Source organism: Zea mays, chromosome 8, assembly GCF_902167145.1.
Source record: "Zea mays cultivar B73 chromosome 8, Zm-B73-REFERENCE-NAM-5.0, whole genome shotgun sequence".
Classification (NCBI taxonomy): Eukaryota; Viridiplantae; Streptophyta; class Magnoliopsida; order Poales; family Poaceae; genus Zea; species Zea mays.
The window spans coordinates 67,556,680-67,566,421 of record NC_050103.1 but is presented as its reverse complement, the minus strand read 5'-3'; positions in this window follow the sequence as shown (position 1 = coordinate 67,566,421).

Here is a 9,742-nt window from a genome sequence, read left to right as displayed (position 1 = left end):
TATTCAACTAAAGTAAGAATAAGTTGATAAGAGGCCAAGGTATGAAAACTTCCTCTCCTTCAGTTGTTTTAGTATTCTATCCTTAGTGGGATGTACCATAGTATAGGTTAAATTCCTTGCAATATAAAATGTTCAATAGTGCATATAACTTTGACATCAACTATATGTGTGCACTAATTTAAAGGAATTTAGTCTATCCTTTTGGGTTTCAATAATGATGATTCATTTGCCATCCACATATAAGGATCATCATTTGTGAAACCCTCTCTTGTATTTTTAATGCTCTCTTTTATAAGTGTTACAACGAGGTCCTTCCAAGAGCTTTCAAGATGGATTCAAAATCTACAAAAAAATGAATGAAGTTCAAGACCACTTGGTTGGATGAAATCACAAAGAGAAAAGAGAACACAATGAATCAAGAAGGGAGTTATATTTTTTTTAACCAAATAATGAAGATGTAGTGACATATTTATATGATATCCTTCATTATGAGGTTGAGGTTCATATTAGCATGCTTTACCCTCCAAGATTTCAATTGATATACTTTTAGTTCTTAAACTTTTAATTGGTTTAATTTTCATCATCTATGTAAAGCATGTTATGTTAAACCAAGATATAGTGCAAACATCTCCTTTAACCTCGTATTGTTAATGTGCATAAGTGTACTTTGTGTACACTTGCATGCACAAATTGAGGGAGAGTTTAGCCTATATCTTGTGAGGCTAATGGTTTCTTCAAGTTCATGTTTTGTAGTCTCACACCTTGGAGAACATCAAATGAGGATGAGTGGTTCCAAGGAAATGATCAAATATTTACCACATGTCACCCCATGGATTAGTTCTATTGGGGAACGATATGTGTTCTCTAGCATAAATTCAATTGTTTCAAATATATTATGCCTTGACCAAGATACATGATGAACTCCTCTAAGGATCTTAATTGAATCAAGTGCATGTTACAAGTAATTCAAGTACTTGATGCATACATTTAGCGAGAGCTCATTCTATATCTTGTGTCCTTAAAGACTAACATTTTCTTTTAGTGAATTTGTGTAGTTCTTTGAAGAGAATGAGTTTCTCTTGACCGTTTAAAGAGGATAAGTTTCTCTTTGAAATGTCAAGCCTATCAAAAGCTAAGATAGAAATTCATGATTATAATGAAGACCATATGGCATGGAACAAAGGTGTGTCACTCCATGAACTATTGTATTACATTTGTGTATCTAGACTCTTACAAGTTAGTGTATGCATGTATATTAGTATACCGTTTGATTATGAGTAATTCCTTAAATTGGTGCAATTTCATATTTTCATACTTTATTTGTACCAAGGTTCAAATTGTAGAACTTAATCCCCTGGCCTCACAAGTCCAAGTGCATAAGCTAAACAAGTATTCATCACTTGTATGCACACATTTAGGGGGAGAATGGTCTATAATTTGAATCTTTGAGACTAACTTCATTTTCAAGTCTATTATGTGTGTAGTCTCAAATTAGAAAGGAATCTTCAAGCAAAGACAATCGCTTCCACTGCAAATTTTGATAGAGCTTGCAAATGAATTATAAATCCAACACAAGTCTGGAAACCCCTTGAAAAGGTAAAAATGCAAAGGTACATCACTTCATGTCACTTCTCCATTACCTTTGTGCCATCTAAGGACCCTTTTCATAATAGTGTGTTCCCATCTTGCTTAATCATAATTTCTACCCTTTATATTCTTTGTATCCTTTTTGGAGATTTATGACAAAGGGGGATAAATTTTGCATTAAAGCTTACCTTTAGTCTTATGTAACTAAGTGTTAGAAGACTTTTAAGAAGGGGAGATATAATTAACAAAAAGGGGGAATCATAAGAAAAACATAAGATGTAGAAAATTGATGAGTGCAAACTATGTCATGAGCATCACGTTTATTTTATGACACACTGCACCTCATGAATAGTATAATATAAGTTGTCTCCATACTTTGACCCAAATATGTGCTTTTGGCATTTGAGTACAAAAGTGTTATTTTCTGAAATGCACATATTTAGGGGGGGGGAACTATATCATAGGATTCAAAATCTTATTTATCAAATCTTATGTAAGCTTTAAATGTGTTGTCATCAATCACCAAAAAGGGGGAGATTGAAAGTGCATTCATCCCTTTTGTGAGTTTTGGTGATTTGGATAACAACACATTTAAAGGTCTAACGAGTTTGCTAAGTGTTGAACAGGAAATTCATTATGATGAACATACTTGAATAGTGTATAATGATCAGTGAACGAAGGTCCAACACGAGGTTAAATAACCAATGAGACAATGCAAATGGATATTATATGATCTCTATATTGGTTTGAATATATGGACAAGACCCAAGAAATCACTACATACATATGATCAAAATAGAGGATGAAGTGATTAAGAGGATAGGTCAAGCCAAAGTGAATAAGATATGAGGAATCGTGAATTGGCTTGACCATATTACTATCAGTCCATATATGCTTCTATGAGAATCAAACTAGAGCTTGATTGATCTTAACGGTTATATCTAGAAGACATTCAAGCAAGGTTCACAATATTGAAGAAATGATTCTCTCAATGGATGATCAATATGATGTGACTCAAGAATGGCTTGATAGGGTGAAGATAGCAAGGAAAGGGCTTCGAGGAACTAAGCGAAGGTGAAGGCCAAGCGACGGCTTGTGGACCGAGGTACCATGGCTAAGGTGAAGAAGAGAGTACTTGCACTAAGTCGATGAACTAATCAGCTATGAAGAGTTATAACATGTTGATGCATCAATACAGTGACTTGAAGCCATGATTTGAACTCACATATGGTGATATGGTACAAGTCACATGGTTTGATTTATGTTTGCTTCAAAAGGTGAGACAAAGATGTTTGTGATCCTTATGAAGCAACGCCATGGAGAAATCACACATGAGACACCAATGACTCAAGGAGTTTACTTAAATATATTTTATTTAACTTGAGTATAGGAATCGTTGTACTATAAAGAGGGATCCAAAAAGAAGGTAGGTGTTTGCCAAAGCTCAAGCCTCTATATTCAAAAGCTATTTTTTGAAAACCAAAAATCTCTTTAAAATTCTATGGTTGACCGTGGTTAGGTTTGAGAAACCTAGAGTGTTCTTGTTGAAAAGCAGCTGAACTTCTTCAACTGCAGCTGAGCTTTTCAGCTGAGCTAAACTTCAGCTGAGTTGAGCTTCTTCAGCTGTAGCTGAGCTTTTCATCTGAGCTGAACTTCAGCTGAGTTGAGCTTCTTCAGCTGCAGCTGAGCTGAACTTCAGCTGTGTTGAACTTTCTCAACTCCAGCTGAACTTCAACTTCAACTGGGGTCCGGGCAAGTTCAACCGGGGTCCAAGAAAAGTTCAGCAGGGGTATTTTTTCCGGACCTCTCTGGTCAATACCGGTTGAACCGGTCCTAGGAGAGGTTCAACCGGTGTCAGGGTCACCTGACCGGTCTGACCTCCTGACTGGCAGACTGACTGCCAGTCTGACCCCCCAGGCGGTTGAACTGGTCTTAGGGGCGGTTCAACCGGTCTGGTCAACCCTGACCAGTCTGCAGGTCAGTCTGTGCGTCAGTCTGCCAGTCAGACTGGCAGACAGGCTGTCAGGCCTGCCAGGGGCGGTTCAACCAGTCTCAGGCAGAAAAATCTGCCCAAACGGCTAGTTTTGAGCTCCACCTATATATACTACCTCCTACCTCTCTCCCCACAGCAGTGAGCACGATTTGAACTCCATTTCTAACCCAAGAAACACCTCCCTCTCTCTCTCACACATCTCTTGCCTCTCCCATTTCAAATCTTTGGAGAGAAATCTTTGAGTGAGCTTGAGAGCTGCGGTTTTTTGTGCTTCATCTCTAAATTTCTCTTGCTCTTCTTCTTCATTCGAGCTTTGGTACTACATCGAGTTCTTTGTGGATTCATTACTCTTGGAGCTTCTAGCTCCTAGACGACTAGGTGTCTCTTGTGAGTCTCCAAATCTTGTGGAAGACCACAAGAAAGTTTGTATTACCCGCTCGTTTGAGCAAAGATTATTGTGTGGGCTTGACCTTTGTGGTCGACAAAGGGAGGATTAGGGTTGAAAGAGACCCGGCTCTTTGTGGGCGCCTCAACGAGGAAGTAGGGCACCTTTTGTGGTGTGACCGAACCTCGGGATAAATCTTGTGTCTCTTGTGTTCTTGCTCATTGTGTTTGTTCATGTTCTTCGTTCTCTCACCATTCCGTGGAAGATTGTTTATATCTTTTTGGTGTGTGGATTTTGAGAAGTGCCCTTCTCAGATCTACTACTTTGAACCCTGTGGATCATTTAGAACATCTCATTTCCAAAGTTAACTGGGTGAATTTCGAGATCAATTCAGTTTTACCCAGTTTGCTTCTAGTTTTTGTTGAAAAAGTTTTAACTTGCCTATTCACCCCCCCCCCTCTAGGCAACTTTCAAATGTTGCAACTAAATAACCAATCTCTCGTTATGTAGTGCCACAAGCAACCACCCGGATCGGTCCTATGTGGGTTCTACGTGTGCGAGTTCATGAGAATGAACGGACGATACATCACGAACCCTGACAAGGTATTATTAGTAATAGTCACGTATGTATTTATGTCATTAAAGATGCAAATGTGTTATTATTGAGTATAAATAGATGATGTTTATAAACTTCCTTCACAGCAATTTAAACAAGGAAGCCCAGAGAACTTGACTGAAGGTGCATTGTATGGCATAGTTGAGGACCTGTGCACATTCATATTGAAAGAGGTCATTCCCGCAGAACGGAAATATCACGATGCTTCCGGAACATTAGCTTTGCCAGAGTTTAGAATACTAACAGAAATTAGTAGACTATCTCTTAGCCGAGATAGTTATTAGAGCTTTCGTGAAAACTTTGATGTATATAATGTGTGATGCATACATGGTTGTAAATAAGACTTTGATGTATATAAATGTATGATAGAATTTAATTTCATGTTGCTTTTAATATCAATACTACATGTTTATCAATATATATATATGTTTGTGTGTGTAAATATATATAAATTTCAGTACGAAAATTTAAAAAAGGCGGGAAAACTTCCACTTGTTGGATCTTTTATGGGCTTGGCCCATTTATTGAATAAACTCTAAGGTGTGTAATGGTGGAGAATACCAATAGTACCACATTGGAAGTCCAAGGGTCTTTTGCCTTGACTTATATGGTGGGATTCATTCCACTTAACTTGAGAAGTCAAGAAATGGACAAGGGCGTGCCACACGCGCGCGCCGCCGCCGGCGGCCGGGCCGGGCGTGGCGAGGCGAGCGGGCGTGGTGTGGTTGTGTTAATTTTTAGCACTCACTAACCGCGTTAACCTTTCAGTTGCCTGTCTCTACGTCAGCCGAGTGACCCTGTCTCTTCGTCTGCCGAGTGACCCTTCTCCTTCAGCTGCCGACTTATGGCGTGACTCGGCAAGAGCTGGCCGACTCATGGCATAACTCGGCTAGAGCTGGCCGACTCTTGGCGTGACACGGCGACCTTTCTCCTTCAGCTTCCCTCTGCGAGAGGTTAAATAGAGGAGCACCCCTGTCACTCGGTACACGCGAGAAACACTTTCAGTCTCACAATCCAGCCGCCGAGTGAGGGTATTTCCATCTCGTGACTCTGCGCGCACAGAGAAGCGAGAGGGCAGGTGCCTCCGAAGCCGATGCCGTTCGAGACCTTGCACGGGGGATCGGCAATTAGGTTTTTGGGGAGCGTCTACGCGACTGCCCAAAACATCTTCAACATGACAAAGGAAGCTAGTCAAGGATCTGGATCATTAGAGCGCATAGGAGGGTATGATCAGTTTATTTACTTACTGTTTTGTGTTCTAGAGATTATATATGTTTCATATATTCCTCTATGCTGTTTCATATTTACGAATGATTTTATCTTATCTGTTATGTCTTATTATAATATGATAGATCTGTCTGTTTTAATTTTACAGTCATGCTATTTATGTTTCTATCTGTTTATTTTCATTTGTTCAGTCAGTATACATGTTTATCGTATTTATATGATTTATATAATTCACATGCTCTATGTTCTCTTGATTCATATTGGTATGGATCAATTTAAGATCACGATTTCTATGGTTAATTATTTATTATATGTCATCATCATAATGTTAATTTATGGAATTAAAATAATACGGAAAATGCCTATAATTCAAACAATCCAAAAACCTAATGTTAGGCATTTTTCTGTCAGAGGTTTTGCTGCTGTGCTAAAGTCTGATCCTTTTGATGGTAAAAACTTCTTGATATGGAAAGCTAAGATGGAATTGTGGCTAACTGTAATGTCTTGTTTTCATGCCGCTGAGGGCAAGCCTGCCAACTTACCTCCTGAGGATGAGGCTAAGTTTAAGGCTGAAGACAACCTCTTTCGAGGAGCAGTAATTAGCGCACTGGATACAAAATTCCAGAAAAGCTATATCATCCTTCCCACAGGGAAAGAGCTGTGGGATGCACTTATCGGAAAGTTTGGAGTAACTGACGCTGGTAGTGAGCTGTATCTCATGGAGCAGCTGTATGACTACAAGATGGTTGAGAACCGATCTGTAGTGGAACAGACTCATGAGTTTCAGGCACTAGCTAAGGAACTCGAACTTTTTCCTTGTCCTTTGCCTGACAAGTTTGTGGCTGGCGGTATAATCGCCAAGTTACCACCTTCTTGGAAGGACTTTGCTACCTCTCTCAAACATAAGAGACAAGAGTTCAATGTGGAAGAGCTCATTGGTACTCTTGATGTTGAGGAAAGGGCTAGAACAAAGGACAGTGGAAAAGGTGTTGAAACCTCTACTGCTAATGTGGTGCAGAAGAGAAACTTCCGCAAGTTTAACAAGAAGAAAAACCAGAACAAACCAGAGAACGCGAATAAACCTGTTCAAACAGCACAGTTTAAAAAGAAGAACAACAATAACAAGGGAAAGGGAGGATGCTTTGTCTGTGGCAGTGATCAACATTGGGCAAGAGAGTGCCCTGATCGCAAGTTCACTCAAGACAAGAAATCAGCTAATGTTGTAACCACTGAAACTGAAGGAGGAACATCTGGGTATGGTAATTCTTTACCATTTGTTCTTTCAGTCTGTAATTCACCTGAGTGGTGGATGGACAGTGGTGCAAACATTCATGTGTGTGCTGATGCCTCTATGTTCACTTCCTATCAGGTCGGGAGGTCTGGCGCCTTGTTGATGGGAAATGGGTCGCGTGCTCATGTTCTTGGTGTTGGTACAGTCATTCTGAAGTTTACTTCGGGAAAGACGGTGCCATTGAAGAGCGTGCAGCATGTGCCCTCTATCAAGAAGAATCTCGTTAGCGTTTCTATGCTATGTCGAGATGGATACAAAGTTGTTCTTGAGTCTAATAAATGTGTTGTGTCGAAACATGGTACTTTTGTTGGTAAAGGATATGACTGCGGAGGCTTGTTCCGCTTATCACTGCATGATGTGTGTAATAAACTAGTGAATTCTATTCATTTTTCTGATGAGTCAGATTTATGGCATTCACGTTTTTGTCATGCAAGCTTTGGCTGTCTTATACGGTTAGCAAATATAAATTTAATTCCTAAATTTAACTTGGTCAAAAAGTCTAAGTGCCATGTGTGTGTTGAATCAAAACAACCCCGCAAGCCTCACGAGGCTGCTGAGGCGAGGAGTTTGGCACCTCTAGAACTTGTTCATTCTGATCTGTGCGAGATGAATGGAATTTTGACCAAAGGTGGTAAAAGATACTTTCTCACTTTTATAGATGACTCCACTAGATTTTGTTATGTGTATCTCTTAAAAACAAAAGATGAAGCGTTCAATTATTTTAAGGCCTATAAAGCTGAAGTTGAGAACCAACTTGAGAGGAAAATAAAACGGTTAAGGTCTGATCGAGGTGGAGAATATTTCTCTAATGTGTTCGATGAGTTCTGCGTGGAACATGGTATTATTCATGAGAGGACACCGCCATTCTCACCACAATCCAATGGGATTGCTGAAAGGAAAAACTGCACTCTAACAGATTTGGTGAATGCCATGTTGAGTACAGCGGGATTATCCAAGGCATGGTGGGGTGAGGCGATTTTGACAGCATGTCATGTCCTGAATAGAGTTCCAACAAAGAACAAAGAGATCACTCCATTTGAGGAATGGGAAAAGAGAAGAGTAAATCTCTCGTATTTGCGCACTTGGGGTTGCTTGGCTAAAGTGAATGTGCCAATCAACAAAAAGCGTAAACTTGGGCCTAAAACTGTTGACTGTATATTCCTTGGGTACTCTTTTTCACAGCACTGGGTATAGGTTCTTAATTATAAAATCTGATGTGCCTGATATGTATGTTGATACTATCATGGAATCAAGAGACGCAACATTTTTTGAGAATGAGTTTCCCATGAAGAATACACCTAGTGATACAAGTCATGAGACTATAATTCCCCATGAGCACGAACTGTCGATTCCTATAGATCATGCTGAGGATTCTCACGTGCACATCCCTGAGGAGGATGACACTATAGTCACTCGAAAGAGCAAGAGACAGAGGGTTGCAAAATCCTTTGGTAATGACTTTATAGTGTACCTTGTGGAAGACACACCAACTACCATTAGTGAGGCATATTCCTCTCCTGATGCTGACTTATGGAAGGAAGCAGTAAGGAGTGAGATGGAATCTATTATGTCTAATGGAACTTGGGAGGTCGTTGATCGTCCTTATGGTTGTCAACCTATAGGTTGCAAATGGATCTTCAAGAAAAAGCTTAGGCCTGATGGTACAATCGAGAGGTACAAGGCAAGGCTTGTGGCCAAAGGATATACCCAAAAGGAGGGTGAAGATTTCTTTGATACCTACTCACCAGTGGCTCGGTTGACTACAATTCGCACATTAATAGCCGTGGCAGCCTCTTATGGTCTTATCATTCATCAGATGGATGTTAAGACAACTTTCCTAAATGGAGAGTTGGATGAGGAGATCTATATGGATCAGCCAGAAGGGTTCATTGCGGATGGTCAAGAGAACAAGGTGTGCAGGTTGATAAAATCATTGTATGGCCTAAAACAAGCACCTAAGCAATGGCATGAAAAGTTTGATAATACTCTTACAGCAGCTGGCTTTGTTGTAAATGAATCTGACACGTGTGTATACTATCGGTATGGTGGGGGTGAGTCTGTTATGCTGTGCCTTTATGTTGATGACATTTTGATCTTTGGATCAAATCTCAATGTGATTGAGGAAGTTAAAAATCTTTTATCAAGCAATTTCGAGATGAAAGATTTGGGAGAGGCTGATGTCATTCTAAACATCAAGCTTGTTAGAGAAGCTGATGGTGGAGTAACTTTGTTACAATCCCATTATGTGGAAAAGGTATTGAGTCGCTTTGGTTTTAGTGACTGTGATCCTGCTCCAACACCTTATGACCCCAGTGTGCTATTAAGAAAGAATCGGAGAATAGCAAGGGATCAATTGACATACTCCCAGATCATTGGCTCGCTCATGTACCTTGCAAGTGCAACAAGGCCAGACATCTCTTATGCTGTGAGTAAGCTAAGTCGGTTTGTGTCGAAACCAGGAGATGATCACTGGCGTGCTCTTGAGAGAGTGTTGCGGTATTTGAAAGGTACTATGACATACGGTATTCATTATACCGGAAACCCAAAAGTGCTGGAAGGCTATTGTGATGCCAACTGGATTTCTGATGCTGATGAGCTTTATGCCACAAGCGGATATGTGTTTCTGTTTGGAGGTGGCGCTGT